Raw genomic sequence first — 25,806 nt, 5'->3', positions numbered from 1 at the left:
TGTGGCCGTATTTTCTTTCTTGCACCCTCGCCGCTGCACATACGTGTACATGCTACGTGCGCGCCTCTACTACGACACGTGCGCGCCTCTACTCTACGACATGTGCGTGCCTCTATATCGACCAGTATGTACGTACACGTTCACGACCAGAATGACAATGCTACGTACGCTTTGACCAGGTGGGTCCCGATTGTCAGGCACTTCCTTGCGTGCGAAGATGTAGCTGGTGGGTCCCAGTAGTTAGGGGGGCGAATCATTTTTGTTTTGCCTGGACGCACTTCCTTGCGTGCGAAGATGTAGCTGGTGGGTCCCAGCGGTCAGGGGGGTGAATTGTTTTTTTTGCCCGGACGCACTTCCTTGTGTGCGAAGGTGTAGCTGGTGGGTCCCAGCAGTCAGGGGGGAAACGTTTTTTTCGCGAAATATGGTGGCCCGTCTGGTGGGTCCCCGCTGTCAGGTGGAGGAATAATTATTTTGCGCGTAATAAGGAGGCACTTCCTTGCTGCGGCCGTGGACCCAGCTGTCAGCCTCTCCACGTACAGTCCACGTCCGATGGAAGCCGTTCCTTGACCACGTTGACCACGCCGCGCCGAGAGCACCAGGGAGGTGGACGACGGCGAGGCCTAGGAAGGGGACGACGCGGAGCCGGGGAAGACGCGGCAGTGGATGCCCACGCGTAGAGGAGTACAAGGGTTCACTGGTTCGCTGTGGTGTGAGGCTGCCATTGCCACAGAATAACAGGGGGTGTGGGTGAATAGAGGGATGGCCTGGCCAGCGGTGGGAGTAGTAGGGGGCGGTGAGGCCTCAGCCGCATCGCAGCCGGCCACGGGAGGCAGGATCACGAGGCACGACCGGCGCTGGTTTGGGCGGCTGGAGCAAGAACACCAGAGATTGAAGAAGCACTACGGCCGTTGGATGGACATCGTACGGTAACTGGAGCTAGAATCGTGCATATTGACTAAGTTGACAAAGCCCTCCGTCCCCATCAACTTCGTAGGCCCACAAGTCAGCCTGCCATTATACTGGGTCCCAGCTAACAGGGGGAGTATTCATTTTTTGTGTGTAATAAGGAGGCACTTCCTTGCGTGCGAAGATATAGCTGGTGGGTCCGAGCTCATCCAAATCGCCTACTGAACAAAATCTTCCTGCTAGATAGAGTGATATATCTGTGCTCCAGACACAAGTGCAATCCCTAATGGACGTTGTTTTGGAAACAAGAATAGTGGTTTTGAAATGCCGTCAAGATATGAATGGTTTTGAAACCAGACTATCAGACATTCGCTTCGTTGTTGAAGAGCAATGACGGAAAAGGGGTGGAGATCGTGTTGCTCCATCAAATTATACAACTTGAAACATTAGCACTTAGGTCAAATGAGCTGTGCTTCTATACATCTAATGGTGCTTTTATCTAGAAGGTCTGTAAACTTTATGCCAACAGGCCTTTTGTTGTATGATTGGAATTTATTTTGTTGTGATACAACATTTAGGATGCTGCCACATGCTGCAGTGATTATGACGGTATTTTTGTATAGTGTAGGTTTATCTTAGTAATGTATTCGGACGAAAGCTTCGTAGGAGCCCAACATGCCAACATTCGTCGGGCCCATTCCAATTGGGCTAAATACGATTACGGGCCGAAATTGGCATGTAGCCCACTAAAAATATCTGGGCTTAAATTAGCATAAGCTTTCAAATTTTTCTGGTAGGCCTGTGCCCATAGTGGGCCTTTAACAAGCCTAAACATAATTTGGGCCCTCAGTAAAAGTAGGTCGTTTACAGGTGTAAATATGTCAAGCCCATAAAAAACATGGGCCTTTAATAGACCGAAAGTGAGATTGGGCCCTGATTGTGCCAAATAACCCATTGGACTTAGCAGGCCGAAATGGTGGCCCATTTACAATGCGGATATTTGACAGGCCGAAATTTGGACGGGTCGTAAATGCGCCAACCTAATACACGGGCCTTTAACAGGCCGGAACTTCGGTCGGGCTAGATTATCATCATTTTTATATGGGCCGTTAATGGGCCCGATATGACGTTGGGCCACATATGGCCCATGGTTTACGTCCGTCGTTAACGGGCCGAAAATGACAACAGGCCTAAAGTGGGCCAAATCTATAGTGGGCCTCTAACAGGCCGAATGGTAGACATGACCGAATATGACCCAAATCCTTCACGGTCATTTATGGGCCGAAAGTTTTGATGGCCTGTAAATGGGCCTAAATGAAACCGGACCTTTAACACGCCGGAAATACACCGGGCCGTAATTCGGCCCAATTACTTAGCGGACTGTTAACGGGCCAGAAGTGACCATGGGCCGCATTGATGACAAGTTTAGACCAGGCCGTTGATGGGCCGATTTGACAAAGAATGTTGGGCCTTTAGCTGGGTCGGCCCATTATGGTCTGCAGAATCTTGTGGGCCTTTAGCTGGGCCGGCCCATCGTGGTCCGCAAAATCTTGTGGGCCTTTAGCTGGGCCGGCCCATTATGGTCCGCTAAATTTAGTGGTCCTTTAGCTGGGCCGGCCCATTATGGTCCGCTAAATCTTATGGGCCTTCGGTTTGGCCGGCCCATTTAAACTTTGTGGGCCACTTTTGGGCCGTTCCACGTGTCAACATATCATAGGCCCATCTCGACCGTTGGACGAGTGACACCTGTGCCAACGCGGAGTTGACACGTGGATCCATCAGCCAATGAGAATTTTACACGTGGAAAACCGGCATTGGTCATGGCTGTTAACGGGTTATCGGATCCAAAATCTGACCTGATAGCTTAACGGCGTTCCGTTACGGTGGATGCCACGTGTCGGTCACCCTTGACGAAAGCACTTTTGTGACGCGCAATTTATCATCATGGAAGTGGACACTTCCGTGATGATAATTTTGGTAATGTCATGGAACACTTCTACGACAGCACATGTATGACTATCTTGATTCTGTCATAAATTTGTCATGGATGTACATGCATGACAAAAAACGCGACCTACTGTGACAAACACGTATCATCACGGAAGTGTATTCTTTTGTAGTGTTTGGATTAGTGCCTTCGGCGCAATTGATCTTAATGGATCTAGAACAATAAACTTCCTTAATGATATACAGTCCTGCCCATTTAGAGAGAAGTTTTCCTGTCAAAAATCTAACACAAGAATTGTACAATAGAACATACTCACCCACTTTGAATTCCGGCTTTTGAATTCTTCTATCGTGCCATCTTTCAACTTTTTCATTAAATAATTTGAATCTTCATAAGCTTGGGCTCTCCATTCATCTAACGAGCTAATATCAAATAACCTCTTTTCACCGGCAAGTTTAAAATCATAGTTAAGTTATTTGATTGCCCAATATGCTTTATGTTCTAGCTCAAGAGGTAAATGGCATGTATTTCCATAAACCATTTTATATGAAGACATACTCATAGGATTTTTATAAGCAGATCTATGAGCCCGTAGTGCATCATCAAGTTTCTTAGATCAATTCTTTCTAGATCTATTGATGGTCTTTTCAAAATTAATTTTATTTCCCTATTGCTCAATTAAACTTGACCACTAGATTGGGGTGATAGGGAGGTGCAATTCTATGGTTGACATCATATTTAGCAAGCAGCTTACGAAACGCATGATGCATAAAATATTAACCACCATCAATCATAAAATATCTAGGGACTCCAAACCTCAGGAAAATAACTTCTTTAATCATTTTAATAGAAGTTTTATGATCAGCACTACTAGTTGGAATTGCTTCTACCCAGTTAGTAACTTAATCAACAGCAACTAAAATATGTGTATACCCATTAGAGGATGGAAAAAGTCCCCTATAATCAAATCCCCAAACACCAAATGGTTCAATAACAAGTGAATAATCCATAGGCATTTCCTGATGTCTACCAATATTACGAATTCTTTTACATTCATCATAAGATAAGACAAACTTACGAGCATCCTTGAAAAGAGTATGCCAATAAAACCATATTGTAATACCTTGTGTGCATTTCTGTCTCCAGCGTGGTGTCCTCCGTAAGCCTCAGAATGACACTTCCACACGATTTGTTCCTGTTCATGCTCAGGTATACAACGTTTAATAATACCATCTACACCCTCTGTATAAAGATGTGGGTCATCCCAGAAGTAATGTCTTAAATCAAATAAGAATTTTTTCTTTTGTTTATATGTAAAGCTAGGTGGTATAAATTTAGCAACAATAATAATTAGCATAGTGTGTGCATACCAAGGAGTATTATGCAAATCATTTATGATAGCTAGTTGCTCATCAGGAAAACTATCATCAATAGGTAGTGGGTCATCAAGAATATTTTCCAGCCTAGACAAGTTATCAGCTAAGGGATTCTCAGCTACCTTCCTATCAGTAATATTCAAGTCAAATTCTTGTCGAAATAGAGCCCACCTAATGAGTCTAGGTTTAACATCTTTCTTTTCCATAAGGTATTTAATAGCAGTATGATTGGTGTGAACAATTACTTTAGAATCAACTATGTAAGACTGAATTTATCACATGCAAACACAACTGCTACATATTCTTTCTCAGTAGTAGCGTAATTTCTTTGAGCAGTGTCTAGATTTTTACTAGCATAATGGATAATATTTAATTTCTTGTCAACTCTTTGTCCTAGAGCAACACACATAATTTCAAAAGGCAAGTTCCAATCAGGTGGTTGAACAATAGGGGCAGAGGTTAAGGCTTTCTTAAGTGTTTCAATGGCTTCTACACAATCATCATCAAAAATAAATGGAGCATATTTTTGCAAGAGTTTAGTAAGAGGCCTAGAAGTTTTGGAGAAGCCTTTGATAAACCTTCTATAGAAACCAGCATGACCAAGTAAACTTATTATACCTTTAATATATTTAGGACATGGCATTTTCTCAATTCACTACTTCAAGATGGTCCAAACGCGACACTACAATCAGAGACCCTTCAAGGAAACTATGTGCGATGCATTAGTCGCAAACGGTGATGTAGAAAAACCGTCAAAAATGACATGAAACATTTTTGATCGCAGAGACATCAAACACGATTCAGATTATAGTTGCTAGTGCGATGCGTGGCATATGGTTCACTCCAATGAACTATTTGTAATGAGCCAGAACAATAGAAACGGACAGCCAGATGAAGGTGTGTGCGATAAATGATAAACAGTTCACTCAGATGAACAATTTACGATTAGGGAACGCAATAGAAACGGTCACCTAGATCAAGGTGTGTGTGTGCGATAGAGGGCATACATTTCACTCGGATGAACTATTTGTGTTGAGCCAAGAGAATAGAAACATTTCGTGTAAACAAGATGTGTGTGATACATGACAAACAAGTTCGTAACCATAAATGTGTGCAAAGACCGATAATAACACAGACGATTGCTACTAAGAAGCCATGTGTGTTGTGGGCAAACGCTTCCTGGTATACAAATGTCAGCGATTGATGAATTCATCACCATCAGTTTCACTAGTATGGTCCATGTGCGATGTGATTGCATACATAACAACAACATATATACTTATAAGTACATGATTGCATATCCAAATTAAACATCCAATTACATAGGTGGCTAGTACACGCATGACATTTGCACACACCAAAGTAAACTATTACATGCATAATGAACTAGGATAAACGATCATCTGACCATCATCTACTTCTTCTTATGATGCTTGCCGCCACTACTCTGCTAGTGGCTCAATCTGGCCTTGACGATTATGGGAAGGAGGCACCCCCTCATGTCAACGATCCGCCTGTGCATCTCGTAGCACATGTACACATTCTTGGCTATGAACCTAAGGTGAGCTTCATCCAGTTTCCGCATCCAGGCCCCGTGCCAGTATACGTCATGTGTTATGTTGGCATCCTGCTTCATCTTTTCATAGTAGGTGTCGATGATGGCCAAGGCGAGTACAACCAAGGAGTCCTTTGTGTTGCCCCAGACCTTGTAGTGGACACATATTTCGACAAGGTTCATGCAGGCCAAGCCCCTAAACTTGAGCGCTTTTATAGCGTCAGTGGTTTACACCGTAGTGAATTTCTAGTCGGTGCTATTGAAAAACCTGGCGAAACGGTCGCAAGGCCATGTGGCCATGCAGTGCTGGTAGATGAGGACATGAAGGCGCACGCACAACTGCGTGACGACAACCTTCTGATCTTTCCCGGGATGACCGCCGGTGTACTGGAGGTCGATGCCGACCACTTTGTACTTTTCTCGAGCAAGCAACTGCTCCAGGGTGTTGATGTAGTCCTCCACCAGAGCCGGGTCGATGGTGTACACCACCGAGAGATCCATCTCCCTTGTGTTGGTCTCCACTTGATGCACTCCATTGGAGCACCGCTAGATATCCTCTCTGTATGTGTTGTCGTGGGTGTGCTTGTTGTGTTGTGGGGCGTGATCGAAAGGTTGAAGAGACTAAGGTTATAATGGCCGCGGGAATTAATGGGGAAGCCAGACGGCCTAGAATATCGGCACGCCCGGATGGCAGTTTTTGCAGTGCGTAACTCCATCGTGCACATGTAACTGCATCGTGGTGACACGCACGGTGCAACCGCAAGCATATCGGGGCCCCAAGGTGATCGATTGATGCACTAGCCCCAACCGCTGGCAAAGCGCGCGTGCGGAGGGACGCAAGAGCAGAGCGCGCAGAGGGACGCCAGTAGAGTGCTCTGCCGCTACCTCAACGATGAGTAACCATATGCATATAGCAGTTGAATACGCAGGGAAAAGGCATCGACACGCCGAGCGCATGGAGGGACGTGAGTAGAGCGTGCTGCGGCGCCTAACAGCAAGCAGATCGCTCCGAGGGACACAAGCAGAGGCCTGTTGTGTGAGGTGAACTCGGGAAACTAACAAGTGTGCACCGGCTAATTGCGTGGGAAGAACGATAATAACAAAGACATTTCCTGCTAATAAGTTGTGTGTGTTCTTGGCAAAGGATGCTTGCCGGTAAATTATTGTCTACCATTCTTGAAATCATCATCGACCTATTCCTTAGTTTAATCATTTGCCCTAATTTCCTCTGTCTGCACAACATATACGCTCTCTGTGTACAAAACAACATTCTTTACTGTGAACAGTGTGCTCTATTGGGCACACAAGTATATGGATCATACCCTTGGGCGAGCAATGTGCCCATACGCGTCGTGCTAGCTCAATGTTACGTCTATGCTAAGTTTCCATCAATTGATGGTGTTTTATGAACACACCATAGTTTGCCGCCGCCACCCAGCAATATTGCGCATAAATCTAGGCGGCTCGGACACACTGAGGCAACATGCGCAACCTAGCCCATCCACCTTTTCCAAGCATGCCAACCCACCGAAGTGCCGCCTCTGCCATCAACCACCCCGAGGAGGAAAACGAGAAGGCGCCATGGCCCGTCGAGGCCGAGGCTATCCGCGACAACGTTGATACGTCTCCATCGTATCTACTTTTCCTAACGCTTTTGCTCTTGTTTTGGACTCTAATTTGTATGATTTGAATGAAACTAACACGGACTGACGTTGTTTTCAGCAGAACTACCATGGTGTTGTTTTTGTGCAGAAATAAAAGTTCTTGGATTTGGACGAAACTTTTTGGAGAATTGTTTTGGAATAAAAAATACTAGAACTAAGACGCACTTGAAGGGGGCAGCTGCCCCCAGGGGCGCCACCCACCTCTTGCGGGCCCTGGTGGGTAGTGGGGCCCATGAGGCTCCGCTGACCCTAATTCTGACGCTATAATAATCCTATTTTCTAGAAAAAATAGGAGGGGAAGTTTCATCGTGTTTTACGATACGGAGCCACCACCATCAACATGGCAATGGGTACCCGTAACTCGCGAACCCAATGGGTAAAAACCCTATTAGGGTAAGGGTTTGGGTAAAATAAATACCCACACTACTGCAGGATGCTGCTAACATGACACTATGATCAGAGACTGTCGGTGTCAAAACCGGCGGATCTCAGGTAGGGGGTCCCGAACTATGCGTCTAGGCGGATGGTAACAGGAGACAAGGGACATGATGTTTTTACCCAGGTTCGGGCCCTCTCGATGGAGGTAAAACCCTACTCCTGCTTGATTGATATTGATGATATGGGTAGTACAAGAGTAGATCTACCATGAGATCAAAGAGGCTAAACCCTATAAGCTAGCCTATGGTATGATTGTTGTTCGTCCTACGGACTAACCCTCAGGTTTATATAGACACCGGAGAGGGCTAGGGTTACACAGAGTCGGTTACAATGGGACGAGATCTACATATCCGTATCGCCAAGCTTGCCTTCCACGCCAAGGAAAGTACCATCCGGACACGGGTCGAAGTCTTCAATCTTGTATCTTCATAGTCCAGGAGTTCGGCTATCCGAACACCCTCTAATCCGGGACTCCCTCAGTAGCCCCCGAAGCAGGCTTCAATGACGATGAGTCCGGCGCGCAGATTTTGTCTTTGGTATTGCAAGGCGGGTTCTCCTCCAAATTCCATATACCTGTTGAATAGTGCCCGGCTTCTGGTGAATGTTGCACTCCTTGGCTTCCACGCCCAATAATGGCTATCTTCCACGTGTCAAACGAATGCAAAAAGCCAGGGTGTTTTTTCATTTACCCCCTAGGTGCACAAATGAGCTACCTATAAAAGAGACGAGGATTTAGATCCGAATCACACCATCTGCCCTTCGCGAGCATTAATTAGAGCGCATCCGACAGAGATCCATTCCATCATGGCCAGTCGACGCAGCTCCTCCTCTCGCCCTCCTAACCCTCAGCCTGGAGATTGGGAGAGATGCTCCGTCCCGTACAGCGAGCTAGTGGCACTCCAAGCCAAGGGGTTTCTCCCCCCAGCCTACATGGTCCCGGTTCGAGCCGGGCTTGCCACCTATAGTGGTGGAGAGCAAGCGGAGAGCGTCCCCAATTCCTCCACAAGAGAGCGGGTATGCCTTGTCCCTTATTTGATAAGAGGGCTCGGATTTCCAATTCATCCGTTTCTCCGGGGGCTCCTGGAGTTCTACGGCCTCCAGTTGCACAACCTTACGCCTGCCTCCATATTGCATATTGCGGGCTTCGTAGCCCTTTGCGAGCTGTTTTTGGGCATCGAGGCTCATTTCGCGCTGTCGAAGAAGTTGTTCTGCCTTGTGCCCCGTTCTCGGGAGGGGTCGATATATCAAGTGGGCGGAGCCGAACTATGGCGCATCATCGGGACCGGATATCTATCCGGAACCCCAAAGAAGACGTCCGAAGACTGGCCTTCAGAATGGTTTTATATAGAAGATGTCCCCCTGCTAGACCCTGTTCAGATCGGCCTCCCTGAGTTCGATAATGCTCCTTTGAAGAAGCGCCTAAGCTGGCGTCCACGGAGCCCTCGGAAGGAAAATGACAAGGACGTCCTTTACCTGATGAGCCGGATAAGGTTGTTAGCTCATTCTAGACTGACCATGATCGAGGTCATGGCCACATGCATTACACGGGGGGTGCAGCCGCTTCAGTATAGAGGCCACCCCATGTGGGACTTCAACGGGGAGGACGACGCCACCCGGTGCGGCCGTAAGGGGCCGAAATTGGCTGCCGCTCTAATAAAGATCTTGTCCACTTTGTACAAGGGAGAAGAGGAGGAATTTCTCCGCGTCAACCCATGGGGCGGATTTTCTATGTACAATCCTCCAAGCTGGGTAAGCGGACACTTTCACTTGCCCATCCGATTCATATTCCCATAGTTAAGTATTCAGTCTAGCAATTTCAATGCAGGAGCTACGCTAGGCTGTAAAGGAGATAAACAGCCCTCCTCCACAACCCGAGGACCCAGAAGGGTCCTTCGACCCGGACTCCCAAGAGGACCCGGACTTATCTATGGAGCTGATCGATGGAGTGTTTCATCAATTGAGCAAGGACAACGCCTTGGTGGCCATAACGGCCGATTATCCCAAACTACTTCCAGCCTCACAAGTAACCGAGACCGAAGTCCCAATACTTTTAAGATGATCCAGCCGAGCTTATTTTTGATCACTGCATACCAATGGCGTTTTTGCAGGGGAAGTCCTTGAGGCAGAAGGCCGAGCCTGCGGTGGCTAGCCAACAAGGGGCAGCAAGGCCCAGTAGGCTGAAAAGAAGTGTGGTCCGGATTGAGACGCCGGCACAACGGTATGGCATGCCATCTTATTCCCAGGTTTTATTCCCTCAAGGCATACTAACGCTCGTGCTCTCTTCAGGAAAAAGAGCGCTCGCCGGACTATATCCGGAGAGGTTGCCAATCGCGCCTCCACCAGCCAGGCTCCAAGGCCGGGTCCGGAAGCAGAGGCAAACATGAGGCGCGCGCCGGACGCTCCTCCGATAGAGGATGCGGACGGGCTATCTGCCACCAATTCCGAGGTGGAGAGTGCCATGAACCACAGGCGTCGCCGGACAGTTCTTCGTGATGCTTGTTTCTCCCAAGAGGCATTGAATGCCTTCAATTCGGGAGATGCGTACCTCCGTGCCGCTCAAAATGGTTTAGCCAGAGCCACGGAGCAGTATGTAAAAGACATATGGGTGAGAAAATCTGATGGCTATATATGTCAGTAGCCCCCGAGACTTGAAACAGTTAGAATAACTGATTTAAGGATCATTTGTTATGCAGGATCTTACAGAAAAGAATACCCAACTTGTCACATCCCTAATTCTAGTCTGACCTATGCCAGCTTCCATGTGTGCATCATGTTTAAATTCAAATGAAATTTGAATTGAGGAATTTTCCAAGCCTCAGAAAACCCCTAAAAATAACCAACATTTAAATCTCATCAAATGAGTCCAAAAAATGTTCCTTTTATTCTGTGAAAATATTGGCATGAGGTGAAATTAAAACCAATATTTTTGGAGTCACAGAAATATTTTATTTGGGCCTTTGATTTAAATCAATAATATATTTGGGTTGGAATTATTTCTGTTATATAAGAAATAATGTCCAAATAATCCTAAACTGATATGTTCCATGTTGGATATGATCTAAACAGTGGGAATGTACAGCCAGGTGATTTTTGGAAATACCTAAGTATTTTTAGAAAAGCCACAAAGTTGCAGAAAAATAGAAAAAAGGTAATAAAAGAGAGAGAGAAAGGGAACCTACCTGGGCTTACCTCCTGTGCAGGCCACTTGGCGGCCCAGCTGGTGGCCCAGCCCACTGGCCGAAGCGGTCATCCTCAACCTCTGCCAGTAGGCAGAGGCGTGTCGCCCGCGCGCGCGCTCGCCCCTGGCCACCTCCTGCTTCCTCCCCGGGCCCTCTAGCGACGCCATGGAGACGCCCCGTGGCCCCTCGCTCCTCTCCCTCACTCTCTACTCTCTCCTTCGCCCTCTAGTCCCTTCCCCGAGCGCGACCGAACGCAGCCGTCACCGCCGACGAGCTCCCCCATGGCCACAGCCATCTCCGAGCCCCTCCGACGCGCCCCCGAGATCCACCGTGACGCCCCCTTCCTCTCCACCGAGTCGCGCCCCGCCGGAAGCCCTGCAGCGTTGTCCACGACATCATCTTCAACCTCTGGCCGCCAGCGAACTCTTCGGGGATTCGCGAGCTCCAGTCCCTCCCCGGCCTCGCCGTTGCCTCTACCGGATTCGCCATGAGCCCCTGCCTCTTTCCCCTCTCTCCCCATGCTCGTCCACGCCTTCTAGCCACCATGGCCATCGGAGCTGATTGCTCCTCACCGCCGGCCATGTCGCTACCGCGGCTACGGCCATGCAAGCACGCGTCCGAGCTTAACACTGAGCTCACCGCACTCCCTAGAGTCGAACACGACCGTCCACGGCTCCTCCCGTGCCTCGCACCACCCACACCATTGTTGCCCGAACTCCGGCCGCCGCCTAGCTCGCTCCCGCCGTTGACTCAAGCTGTCCCAGCTGCTACCGCTTCCACCACTGGATGCGCAAGAGCGCCAGCAAGCCGTAGCAACAAACCGCGCACAAAACGGGGCGCCGTAGCGTTTTTCCGAAACGCTCTGCCGTCAGTTTGGTTGTCGCCGGCCGAACTCCAGCGAGGTCGACATGGCCTATCATTAGCCATTAATGACGCAGCTAATCACCCCTAGAGCCACCGCCATGTGGGCCCCAGTGTCTAATTAGGTTAGTCTAATTTTCCTGTTTAGATTAGTGTTAATCTTGCAGACCCCACGTGTCAGTTTGACTTTTGGCCAAGTAAGTGTTGAGTGGTCCCACATGTCAGCGACCTAAACAACCATGTGTCACTAACGTGTGGCCCCCACACGTCAGGTTTGACCTGGACCAGGTCAGTTGACTGCTGACATCACAGTGACGTCATGCTGACGCAGTAAATCATATTCTGGATTTATTCTTTTATAGGAAATTCCAAAAAATAGCCAAAACTTCTAAAAATCATAGAAATTCAACCGTAACTCCAAATGAAATAATTTATATATGAAAAATGATCAGAAAAATCCAATCTTTCCATCTATAGCATTTTCATGCATGTTAGATAAACTTATGGCTGCTGTTTAGGCCAAATCTTATAAATGGCATTTAAACTCTCACATATGGAGTTTGAATTTGAACCTAGTGTTCAAACCAACCCCATTTAACTTGTTGCTAGTTGGATTAGGCCAATCAACAGCATATTTCCATGTCACCTTCATGCATCATATTTTTGCATGGCATTGATTGTGTTTCTCCTTTGTTTGTGGGTGGTTGTTCCCTCTCGATAGACGTGTTCCGACGACGTGATCAATGACACCGATGAAGAACTATACTATCTTCAGAAGTGCCAGGCAAGCAAAAACCCCTTGTTCATTCCGATACAATCCCACTCTCTCGCTCCTGCTCTCTTTTACTGCATTAGGACAACAACGATTCATATGTTACTTGCTGCGGTAGTTGAACCCCTTTATCCTCTGCATGACCTGTCATTGCCACAGTAAATAGATGAAACCCACTAGCATGAGTAGGAGTTGTTTGAGCCCTGATGTGCCTACTCATTCATGCTTGTTTGTCATGCCTGCTACTGCCTAGAGTTGAGTCGGGTCTGATTCATCAGGAATGAATTGGAATTGTGATGAACATGTCCTACTGTGTGTGAGCTAAGTGTGTGAACACGATTTGGTAAAGGTAGGGTGAGAGGCCATGTAGGAGTACATGGTGGGTTGTCTCACTGAAACCGTCCTCAGGAACTGAGTTCTGTGTTTGTGATCCATGAAACAGCTACTACCACGCATTGGGCCCGAAACCAATGGACCCTCTCGACTTATTAACTGCCCTTGCCCTCTGTCCAGGAGTTGCAACTAGTTTCTGGTGTTTGTAGGATATGTGTTGGAGGCCGTGCGTAGAGCTGACCCTAGGGGTGGGCTATGATGCAGTAGATACACTGTGGCACGGTGTACCGGGCGCCCGTTTGGTGTCTCGGGAACCCTGCACACATCATTTGGGGCTGTGAGCGAAACTCCGGCCGGATCTCCTCACGGATGGAACCCGAATAGGAGATAAACCTGGACTAGAGACTTGTGTGGTTAGTCAGGTCGTGGCCAACACCCTCGCTGGGCTTCCGCTTGAAGGTTGCCAAGTACATGTCGTGTAAACGGCGGTAAGTGGTGGGAGCGTGTGTGAAGAAGTACACCCCTGCAGGGTTAACACCCTCTATTCGAATAGACGTGTCCGCGGTAATGGACTTTTGGGTTCCCTATATCAGTTCATAGATAAGTGAAAGTGGATACTCTAAAATGCGCAAGATAAGTGTGAGTGCTATGGATGGCCTTCTCGTAGGGAGACGGGAGCGGATCCATAGTGGTGTATTGAAATGGTGAATATGTGGACTCGTGTGCGCCACCTCAAAAGAGTTACTTGCAGTCGTAGTTAGGATAGCCACCGAGTCAAAGCTGGCTTGCTGCAGTTAAACTCCACCACCCCCTTTGTTGATACTGATGCATTTGTAGTTAGTTCTGATGTAAGTCTTGCTGGGTACATTTGTACTCACGTTTACCTATTTTATGTTTTTGCAGAGAGACTTCAGTCTCGCTAGTAGTTCCGCGTGGACTTCGATGTTTAGCTTGTTACCTTAGCTACGATCTTGTGCCCTCGGCAAGATCTAGTAGATAGTCAGGCTTCTCAGCCTTTTTCATTTATAGTTGTCTGTACTCACACATGTTAAGCTTCCGCATGTGTTTGACTTGTATGCTTTGAATGTTGGGTCATGAGACCCATGTTTGTAATATCTTGGCTCCTCGGAGCCTAATGAATAAATACTTGAGTCGTAGAGTTATGTTGTGATGCCATGTTGTATTTACACATATCGAGCATATTGTGTGTATGATTGAAATGCTTGGTATGTGTGGGATCGGACAACTAGTTGTTTATCCTTGGCAGCCTCTCTTATGGGGAAATGTAGTGTAGTGTTTCCATGAGCCATAGTAGTCCGCTACAGCCCGGTTCATCGGAGTCCTGCTAGCCCAGCACTACTGCTCAGGACACTTGACTGGCCGGCATGTGTTTCACTTTGTTCCTGTGTCTGTCCCTTCGGGGAAATGTCACGCGGTGACATCCGGAGTCCTGCCTAGCCTGCTATAGCCCGGGTTCCCGGAGTCCTGTTAGCCTAGTGCTACAGCCCGGATTCATACGCTGCTGACCGACATGCTCGATGTGATTCATGTATGCCTGTCCCCATGGGTTAGTGCCGCTTTGGGTTCATGACAAGCCATGTCGGCCCGGGTTCTATGTCATATGGATGCTAGCGACACTATCATATACATGAGCCAAAAGGCGCAAACGGTCCCAGGCCATGGTAAGGCGACACCCGTGGGAATACCGTGCGTGAGGCCGCAAAGTGATATGAGGTGTTACCGGCTAGATCGATGTGACTTGGAATCGGGGTCCTGACGCAACTGTCCCAGGAGCTGGAAGAGTGCAAAGCCCAACTTGAGGCCGCACTAGCCGCGGTAGGGGAGGCCAAGGAGACCCCCTCTGGTAATATATGCTTCGAAAGATAAGTATATTGTGAAGTGCGGCGTGTGTGCAAATCTGACAATACCATTGCAGATGGCGCCGGAGTAGATGCGGACAAGAAACAACTCTTGCGCTGGTTAAAGGCCGGCGAGAGCATGCTTACGAAGGTGAGGCAGGAGAGGAATAATCTCCAAGATGCCAACACCCAGCTCGGCAAGGAACTAAAGGATGTTCGTGCCCAGCTATCAGACTCCGTGAAGGAGAATCGGCGGCTTCGACGCAACATGTTTAGTAAGTGCTTGAACGAACTTCGAAAAAGAGTTCGGCGAGGAAGTCAATTGACAGAGTTATGTCTGTAGGTATGCTAACCGGTCGGCCTGCAGAGGAAATGCCCAGTTCTACAGGTGACCTTCTTCCCGAGCTCTCACAACTACACGAACGAGTTCGGCAGGTAATGCAAGGCGTCGCCCAGGCCTTGTGGCCATCCGTCTCCATGCCCGAAGGCCTTGGAGAGCTTGTAGAGAAGCTGAAGGGAGCACAGCGGCGCTTCCAATTATGGAAGATATCGGCCTGCCATCAAGGCGCCAGGGAGGCCTGGACCATGGTGAAGACGCGGTACATGAAGGCTGACCCAAACCACATGGCCGAGGTCGGACCTGTGGGGCCCGATGGGAAGGAGATCCCTGTGAGCTTAGCGTACGGCCAAGTAGAGTTGGCCACCAAATATTCCCAACAGGACTGTAAACTAGATAGCCTGTTGGATGGTAGTATTGAAGAGGAATATACCCAGTCAAATTGACTATGTAATTTAAGATGACATGTAAAATGCCTTCTAGACGGATTGTAGATGTTTGTCATGGCGGACCTTTTCGCTTCAACCTCGGGACCCGATAGTTCGGAGTGTGTCCGAATACCCTCTCAGTTATGTAAGAACCGGGGCATGCGTGGAGACCAGGTGTAGGGGTCATTAGTGCTTGAACAGACAAGTGCCCAACTAGTTATGTTATATTACATGGTTAGTAAGAAACATCTTCCAGGGAGAATAGTTCCGTTAGGGGTTCCTTTCCCTGGGACGCATGCCCTAAAGTGCATGTCCGGACTGCGAAAAAAGCAGAAAAGCATCTGGGGGAGGATAAATAAACGAGTGAGAAATCATCTTTAGTTCACCGACCGAATCTTCCCTTAAGAACGCTAGCTTTCGGCTTCACCCAGTCTGAGGTACACATCCGGCTGACCCGGCAGTAACAATCGCAGAGGTGCTCCCTTTACTGCCTAGCCGAACAATCGGGAATGTAGGGGTAAGCACAGGAGCCAGGCAACCCAGCTTGGTCAAAACTTAAGTCATATTGATGCATATAATGGTGAATAAAAGCTACATGCGGAAGTGTGACGCATGTGTTGGGCATGAGGCCCGTATAAACAAGCTTCTGTTAAAGAAGCCCCCAGGTATAATGAGCACGGATAGTGCGTCAATTGTGTGTGAACAAGGCGCGAACGAGCCCTTAAAGGCTGTTCTAGAAAGGGAGGGAGAAGGAGAGAAATATAAGATAGTTAATGTGTAAAAAATAGACAGAGGAAGGAGACGAACACAGAGTCCGGTGCTAGGCGTAGAATCTTCGGAGACGGGCTGCGTTCCATGGGTTCGGCTCGAGTCGGTTATCCGATGCATCTCACAGACGGTACGCTCCACGAGTCAGGATTTGGTCAATAATAAAGGGACCTTCCCATTTGGGCTTGAGTTTGTCCTTTTTCTTGTCCGGCAGGCGTAGAACTAACTCGCCAACATTGTAAGTTTTGGCCCGTACTTCTCTGCTTTGATATGTTCGGGCCTGCTGTTGATAGAATGGGGAACGAGCTTTTGCCACGTCACGCTACTCCTCCAGGGCGTCCAAACTGTCCTGCCGGTCGAGTTCGGCTTCTCTTTCTTCGTACATGCGCACGCGAGGTGAGTCATGAATTATGTCACAGGGCAGAACTGCCTCTGCACCGTATACCATAAAGAATGGCGTGAATCCGGTAGTGCGATTCGGCGTGGTCCACAGCCCCCAGAGTACAGAGTCGAGCTCCTCCGCCCAGTGCGTGTTGGATTCCTTGAGGGACCGCACTAATCTGGGTTTGATGCCGCTCATGATTAGACCATTTGCTCGCTCGACTTGACCGTTAGTTTGTGGGTGATAGACTGAAGCATAGTCGACCTTGATGCCCATGTTTTTGCACCAGAGTTGGACCTCATTGGCGGTAAAGTTCGTGTCGTTATCAGTGATGATGCTGTGGGGGACGCCGTAACGGTGTACGACCCCTAATATGAAGTCTATCACCGGTCCGGATTTGGCCGTCTTAACAGGCTTGGCCTCTATCCATTTGGTGAATTTATCCACCATGACCAGTAGGTACTTTTTCTTGTGGGTTCCTCCTTTAAGGGGTCCAACCATGTCAAGCCCCCAGACCGCGAAGGGCCAGGTGATGGGTATAGTTTGGAGGGCGGTGGGTGGCATATGGCTTTGGTTAGCAAAGAGCTGGCAACCGATGCATTGTTGGACTAAGTCCTGAGCATCTGCCTGGGCCGTCGGCCAATGAAATCCTGTACAGAAGGCCTTTCTTACAAGGTCCCGGGCTGCGGCGTGGTGCCCGCCGAGTCCGGCATGAATTTCAGCCAGAAGATTCCGCCCTTCCTCTTCGGAGATACACCTTTGAAGGACTCTGGTGGTGCTTTTCTTATAAAGCTCTCCCTCATGGACTTTATAGGCTTTAGATTGCCGCCCTATGCAGCGTGCCTCGTTTTGGTCCTCGAAAAGTTCCTGCCTGGTTAGGTAGGCTAGGAATGGTTCTGACCACGGGGCAAACTGCCATTATTACATGGGCTGAGGATGTTACTTCGTTGGCAGAGCCTCCCGTTGTGTCATAAGGTTCGGTGTCGGGCAGTGCGGTTGGGTCCGGGCCGTTATTTTTGGATTCCCCTTCCCATAATATAGATGGCTTGAATAGCCTCTCCAAGAAAATGTTGGGGGGACTGCATCGTGCTTTGCGCCAATGTGTGCCAAGACGTCCGCTGCCTGATTGTTTTCCCTGGCTATATGGTGAAATTCGAGCCCTTCGAACCGAGCTGACATTTTTAGGACGGCGTTGCGATAAGTTGTCATTTTCGGATCCTTGGCATGAAAGTCTCCATTTATTTGGGATATCGCGAGGTTCGAATCCCCGCGCACCTCTAGGCGTTGGATGCCCATGGAGACTGCCATCCGGAGACCATGTAGAAGGGCCTCGTATTTGGCTGCGTTGTTGGAGTCCGTATACATTATATGGACTACGTATTGAACTGTATCTCCTGTTGGGGACATCAGAACGACGCTAGCCCCCAGACCAGCTAACATTTTGGAGCCGTTGAAGTGCATGATCCAGTTGGAATATGTGCCGTACACTTTAGGGAGTTCGGCTTCAGTCCATTCGGTGACGAAATCAGCCAAAACTTGCGACTTAATAGCTCACCGTGGCTTATAGGTTATGTCGAACGGGAGGAGCTCAATGGCCCATTTGGACATCCGGCCCGTCGCGTCGCGGTTGTTTATAATATCGTTAAGAGGTACTTTAGAGGCTACTATTATCGAACACTCTTGAAAGTAGTGTCGCAGCTTCCGGGATGCCATGAACACCGTGTACACTATCTTTTGATAATGAGGGTACCGTGACTTGCATGGAGTGAGGACAGTGGACACATAGTAAACTGGGTTTTGAAGGGGGAATTTGTGTCCGTCCGTTTCTCATTCGACGACGAGCACTGTGCTTACAACTTGATAAGTTGCCGCAATGTATAATAGCATTGGTTCGCCGATGTTAGGCGCGGCCAGGACCGGGTTTGTTTCCAATATGGCTTTTATTTCTTCGAGTCCGGCCGTGGCGGCATCCGTCCACTCGAAGTGTTCGGTGCGCCGGAGGAGGCGATAAAGGGGTAATGCCTTTTCTCCCAAGCGGGAGATAAAGCGGCTTAGAGCCGCCATGCATCCAGTCAATTTTTGTATTTGTTTGAGGTTCTTTGGAATATCCAATTGTGACAGAGCTCGGATCTTGGCTGGGTTTGCTTCAATTCCTCTACCGGATACAATGAAGCCCAAGAGCTTTCCGGCTGGTACACCGAAAACGCATTTTTCCGGGTTAATCTTGATGTCATATGTTCGGAGGTTATCGAGTTGACGTGGTGATTGCTTTTGATGACCCGAGAAGTCATCGTCGGCGCGGTGACCGAACAGGCAGTCATAAGAAAACCGCCTAGCCGGAGAGTTTGGCCGATAGCCAAAGCTCCTTTAGCGACAGTGTCGTCTTTAAAGACGGGACGAGGCATCCTTCCTGATGGCGACGGCACAGCGGAACTCTCAATGAAAGCACCAATGTCGGTGTCAAAACCGGTGGATCTCGGGTAGGGGGTCCCGAACTGTGCGTCTAGGCGGATGGTAACAGGAGACAAGGGACACGATGTTTTTACCCAGGTTCGGGCCCTCTCGATGGAGGTAAAACCCTACTCCTACTTGATTGATATTGATGATATGGGTAGTACAAGAGTAGATCTACCACGAGATCAGAGAGGCTAAACCCTATAAGCTAGCCTATGGTATGATTGTTGTTCGTCCTACGGACTAAAACCCTCCGGTTTATATAGACACTGGAGATGGCTAGGGTTACACAGAGTCGGTTACAATGGGAGGAGATCTACATATCCGTATCACCCATCTTGCCTTCCACGCCAAGGAAAGTCCCATTCGGACACGGGTCGAAGTCTTCAATCTTGTATCTTCATAGTCCAGGAGTCCAGCTATCCGGACACCCCCTAATCCGGGGCTCCCTCAGAGACCCTTTGAGAAAACTGTGTGTGATGCAATAATCGCAAACGATGGTGTAAAAAAACCGTCAAAAAGGTGCAAAATGTTTGCGATGACGGATGCATCAAACATGGTTCAGATTTTAGTTGCATGTGCGATGCACGACATACGGTTCAGTTCAATGAACTATTTGCGATGAGGAAGAAGAACAGAAACGGGCAGCCAGATGAAGGCGCATGCGATATACGGCATAAAGTTCAGTCAGATTAACTGTTTGTGATGAGGCGGAACAACAGAAACGGACAGCTAGATACAGGTGTGTGCGATTGAGGGCATACACTTCAGAAGGATTAACTGTTTGCGATTAGGCAACAAAACAGAAATGGTCAGCCAGATCAAAGGTGTGTGCGAATGATGGCTGAGGGAGTCCTGGATTAGGGGGTGTCCGGATGGCCGGACTGAGACCTTTCGCCGGACTCCCGGACTATGAATATACATTGAAGACTCCGTCCCGTGTCCGGATGGGACTTTCCTTGGCGTGGAAGGCAAGCTTGGCGATACGATATGAAGATCTCCTCCCATTGTAACCGACTCTGTGTAACCCTAGCCCTCTCCGGTGTCTATATAAACCGGAGAGTTTTTGTCCATAGGACGAACAACAATCATACCATAGGCTAGCTTCTAGGGTTTAGCCACTCCGATCTCGTGGTAGATCTACTCTTGTACTACCCATATCATCAATATTAATCAAGCAGGAGTAGGGTTTTACCTCCATCGAGAGGGCCCGAACCTGGATAAAAACATCGTGTCCCTTGTCTCCTGTTACCATCCGCCTAGACGCACAGTTCGGGACCCCCTACCCGAGATCCGCCGGTTTTGACACCGACATTGGTGCTTTCATTGAGAGTTCCTCTGTGTCGTCGCCTTTAGGCCCGATGGCTTCTTCGCTCGTCAATCGCGATGCGGTCCGGGATGAGACCTTTCTCCTCGGACAGATCTTCGTATTCGGCGACTTTGCACTGCGGGCCGAATCATTTGGCCATCTGGAGCAGATCGAAAGTTACGCCCCTGGCCATCAGGTCAGGTTTGAAAGTTTAAACTACACGGCCGACATCCGCGGGGACTTGATCTTCGACGGATTCGGGCCACGACCGGGTGCGCCGCACTGTCTCGATGGGCATGATCTAGCTCTGCCGCCGGACAGCGACCAGAGCGCCGCTCAGGTGTTCACTCCGACCATTAGTTCGGAGCCGACTGCGCTAGCCAGGGACGGACGGTTGGACGCCCGCCCCAGGAGCCGCAATCTCTGCGGTGATAGAGCCGAATACCAGCCAAGTCCTTTGCAAGGCCGGTAACTCCAAGGTGCCGGACTCCTTTCCGGACTCTGAATATTCCGCACCCCTTTCGATCGAACCCGATCGGGCTCCGATCATGGAGTTCACCGCCACGGACGTCTTTCAGCACTCGCCCTTTGGCGATATCCTAAATTCGCTAAAGTCCCTCTCTTTGTCGAAAGAACCCCGGCCGGACTACGGTCGAGGTGGTTGGGATGCGGACGACGAAGTTCGAACCGCACCCACCACCCACTTGATAGCCACTGTCGACGATCTAACCGACATGCTCGATTTCGACTCCGAAGATATCGACGGTATGGATGCCGATAAAGGAGACGATCAAGAACCAGCACCTATAGGGCGCTGGAAAGCCACCTCATCATACGATGTATGCATGGTGGACACATACAACAGAAACGACAACGAGGACCAAAAGGATGTGGCGAGGGATCGCTCCCCCGAAAAACAATCAAAGCGGCGGTGTAAGCGCAAGGCCAAGCCCCACCTCGACAAAGACCCAACCATAAAGCAGGGTGACTCAACGGACGATGAACATGCCGTCGAGCATCCGTCCAAACAGGGCGGACAATCTGAATAACCAATCCCCGGAAAAGATAATAGCCCGGACGTCCTCACACCAGACAAATTGCTAGGACATCAGAACCTCCACCAAAGGCTCGTCGCCACTGCACGTAGCCTGAGCAAGCAGAAGCAGAGGCTCAAGACAGCGGAAGATGCACTCAGGATCAGATGGGGCAAAGTACTCAATACCGCACACAAGTACGGTAGTAGTCGCCACACAAAGAGCTACCCGAAGCGGAAACTACTACCGGAATTTGACGAAGAGGCCATAAAGCCCCCACAGTCAAAAAATAAGGAAGCCACAAGGTCGGATAGACGACCCTACGATCAATCTCACGCATCAAAGGACGCCGCACTCAATATGGCGCGCGATCCGTCCAAGAACTAGCAGCAGAAAGCTGGCCCAACCGGATCCATCTATAGGCCAAGAAAGCAAGCTCCAATGAGTGACGCAACGCAAAAAATACCCGAACATCGCGGCACGCCTAAATACAGGGGCGCCGCACCCCACCTATGTTTTACTGATGAGGTGCTGGACCATGAATTCCCAGCCGGATTCAAGCTAGTGAACATAGAAGCATACGACAGAACAACAGACCCTGGAGTCTGGATCGAGGACTACATCCTCCACATACACATGGCCAGAGGAGACGACCTCCACGCCATAAAATACTTACCCCTTAAGCTCAAAGTGCCAGCCCGGCATTGGCTTAAAAGCCTTCCCGAAAACACCATGGGAAGTTGGGAAGTGCTTGAGGATGCTTTTCGGGCAAATTTTCAAGGGACCTATGTCCGGGCCCCGGATGCAGATGATCTGAGTCACATAACTCAGCAGCCCGGAGAGTCAGCCCAGAAGCTCTGGAACAGATTCCTTATAAAAAGGAATCAGATAGTCGACTGTCCGGACGCAGAGGCCCTAGCAGCTTTCAAACATAGCGTCCGAGATGAATGGCTCGCCAGACACCTCGGCCAAGAAAAGCTGCGAACAATGGCCACGTTAACAAGCCTCATGAACCGCTTCTGTGCAGGAGAGGATAGCTGGTTGGCAAGAAGCAGCACCAGCGACCCGAATACGTCCGAACCCAGAGATGGGAACGAGAAGTCGCGCCGTAACAAAGAATCGCGCCGGATAAAGGACTACAGCCCGATGAGCACGATAGTAAATGCCGGATTCAAAAGCTCTCGGCAAAATAAGAAAAAGCCGCCCCCCAAAGACGATAGGGACGAGCTATCCAACCTCAACAAAATTTTGGACAAAATATGTCAAATCCACAGCACTCCGGGGAGACCTGCAAACCATACCCACAGAGATTGTTGGGTCTTTAAGCAGTCCGGCAAGCTCAACGCCGAACACAAGGGGCTCAACACACCAAGCGAAGATGACGATGCACCCCACGAGCAGAACACCGGAGAACAAAAGAAGTTCCCACAAGAAGTCAAGACAGTAAATCTACTTCATGTGATGAAAGGGAAGAGCAGAACGGCACCTACAAAGACACGCGCCATACAGCCAGCCCCGGAGGAGCAACCCCACTGGTTGTTACAACCAATCACCTTCGATCATCAGGATTACTCTAGAGGAGACCAGAACGCAGGCTGGACTGCCTTGGTCTTAAATCCAATTATTAACGGACTCCAATTTACAAACGCCCTTATGGACGGCGGCAGCGACTTGAACCTGTTATATCAGGACACAGTCCGCAAACTCGGGGTAAACCCAGTTGTAATCCACCTCGGCAACACTTCCTTTCAAGGAGTAACGCCAGGTTCGGATACCCAAGTATGGGTTCCCTTACGTTAGAAGTCACGTTCGGATCACCCGACAACTTCCGGAGTGAAAAGCTAACATTCCACATCGCCCCATTCGTAAGTCGCTATCAAGCGCTACTAGGACGTGAAGCTTTCACCCGCTTTCACGCAATACCGCACTACGCATCCCTTACAATTAAAATGCCCGGTCCAAAGGGCATCATTTCATTACAAGGGAACATAAATTAACCCCCAAAGCACGGGCAGGGGTGCGGCTGCCTAGACAGCCGCCCACAAATCCATCCCTACTATCCCGGACACGGCTCGACGAGTCCGGCGTCAACATGCTTAAATAGCCGCATACCCTCATGCAAGGGGCTCCGTGTGCTCACTCCCGGAGACAATACGGCCCAACTCTTGCTCCAACTATATTTTATTTATTTTGATATAGATTTCTCGCACGCTTAATTTTTACTAAGTTCCTCTCTTTCGCAGATGAACATCGTGCTACGCCCGTCCAGGATACGACACAACGGAGACACAGGCGCAGACGTGCAGCAGGGACCCGTTCCAAGGATTCTTTTCAGATTAAGACCCTGCGTAAACCTTTTTTACTGTCTCTTGTTGATAACATCCCCCGGTTTTCTCTATAGCCGAGGAGGAGGCTGGCGTCTTGGCATGTGGCCACGCCAGAATTTTTGCACATACCTGGACACTAGGGGCTTTTTTACCAAGGGCTCTATTTCGGCCCGTCTTCATAAAGACTGAATACCTTAGGGAGTGTTCGGCGTCGCGAGTTTGGCCCTATATGCATCAGCTCCGAATCATGTCTTTGGTCAAATGTTGGGTTTGCCCGGCTCCTGTGTTTTGCTGCCTTACGTTCCGTAATATCGGCTAACGCGGCACCAGGAGAACTACTGCGATTGTGCCCCGGTTCGGCCAGGTGAGCACCTCAGTAGAGAAAGCCGAAAACTGACTGTCATGATATAGCGAGAGACTGGTCAACCACTCGATGACTTTCGGAATCTTTCGGATTCCCCCGCATTAACGAAGGGCCGCTTCCCGGTCAGGCACACTCGCGCCCCGAATTCGGGCGAGTGTGGTGCCCCTAGGGGCTATTTAGTAGCCCCACTGTCAAACTCCTATGGCTAAGTGAAAGTGATAAAGCATTATAGTCCGGTTGCCTAGTTCGCCGCGCCATCACCTCCTTTGTAGGACCAAGACGTTGGATTAAGTGTGAAAAGGCGCCTTTTTGTGAACACCCCCGCATTCTATGCGTGGCGGCTGAAGCCAACGACTGCCATCTTTCAGGTTATATACAAATATATACATTAAACGGCCGCACAGGAGGCATCATGATTCTTGCAAGCACAAGTATAAAAAAGCGTTTTTCATAAAAACACAATTCTTCTTACACATAGTATAAGCTATTCGAACACAACATCCTTCGAGCACTGCGACTCTATTATACGAGCGCCAGGAAGAACTTCCTCAAAATAGTGCTTGGCAGGTACTCGGCTTTCGTCCGAATCCTGGGACGCAACAATACTGGCCTTCATATCTGCCCAGTATGTTTTGACACGGGCAAGAGCCATCTGTGCGCCCTCTATGCACGCCGACCTCTTCATTGCATCAGCATGCGGAACCGAACCAAGGAACTGCTGCACCAAGCCAAAATAACTCTTCGGCTCCGGCTTCTCCGGCCATAGACGACTCGCAACATACTTCATGGCAAGTCCGGATTATCTGTTCAGCTCCGCCCAGGCGGCTAAACGGTCGGATACTGGTAGTGGGCGTTCTGGATTGTGGTACTGCGACCAAAAAAGCTCTTCCAATTCATGGTCCCCTCGGCTGAGGAAGTGTTCGGTCGTGTCCACCGCACTTGCGGCCAAATCCAGATAAGCGTTTTCCGAACTCCACTGCCGGTCTAATGGAGCATACTTGCGGTCTCCGAACTTCATCCGCAGCATATAAGGCTTTCCAGCGGTGATATCTCCGGCCTGACGCAGCTCCTCCTTCATCGCTCTCATGGCAGAGCAAGTATCCTTGGCTTCGGCAGTGATCTTTTCAAGATCCTTCTGAGCCGTCCTATCTTCTTGTTCAAGAAATCTACAGCGGTCGGTAGCATTCTTAAATTTTATGGCCATCTCGGCCATTTCCTTCTTGCTCTGGCAGTGAGCAGCCTGTTCGGCTTTTAGCTCTTCAGCCGCTTTAACGGCAGCCGCATCACTCGGGCAAGCTCCGCTCGAAGGTTCTCCACGGCAGCAACACCATCTACATAAAGCATATATAAGGCCCGAGCATCAAGCTCCTATTACTGGGTGTCTTTTGAACATACCTTGAGCCTCGTCTAGCCACTTATGTACAAGCGCGATTTCGGCATCTGCTACGTCAAGTTGCCGCTTTAGTTCGGCAGATTCATCAGTCCGGCTAGCCACCGAACGCCTCGCCACCT

Source organism: Triticum dicoccoides, chromosome 4B (genome assembly GCF_002162155.2).
Source record: "Triticum dicoccoides isolate Atlit2015 ecotype Zavitan chromosome 4B, WEW_v2.0, whole genome shotgun sequence".
Lineage (NCBI taxonomy): Eukaryota > Viridiplantae > Streptophyta > Magnoliopsida > Poales > Poaceae > Triticum > Triticum dicoccoides.
Note: the sequence above shows the minus strand (reverse complement) of the source record.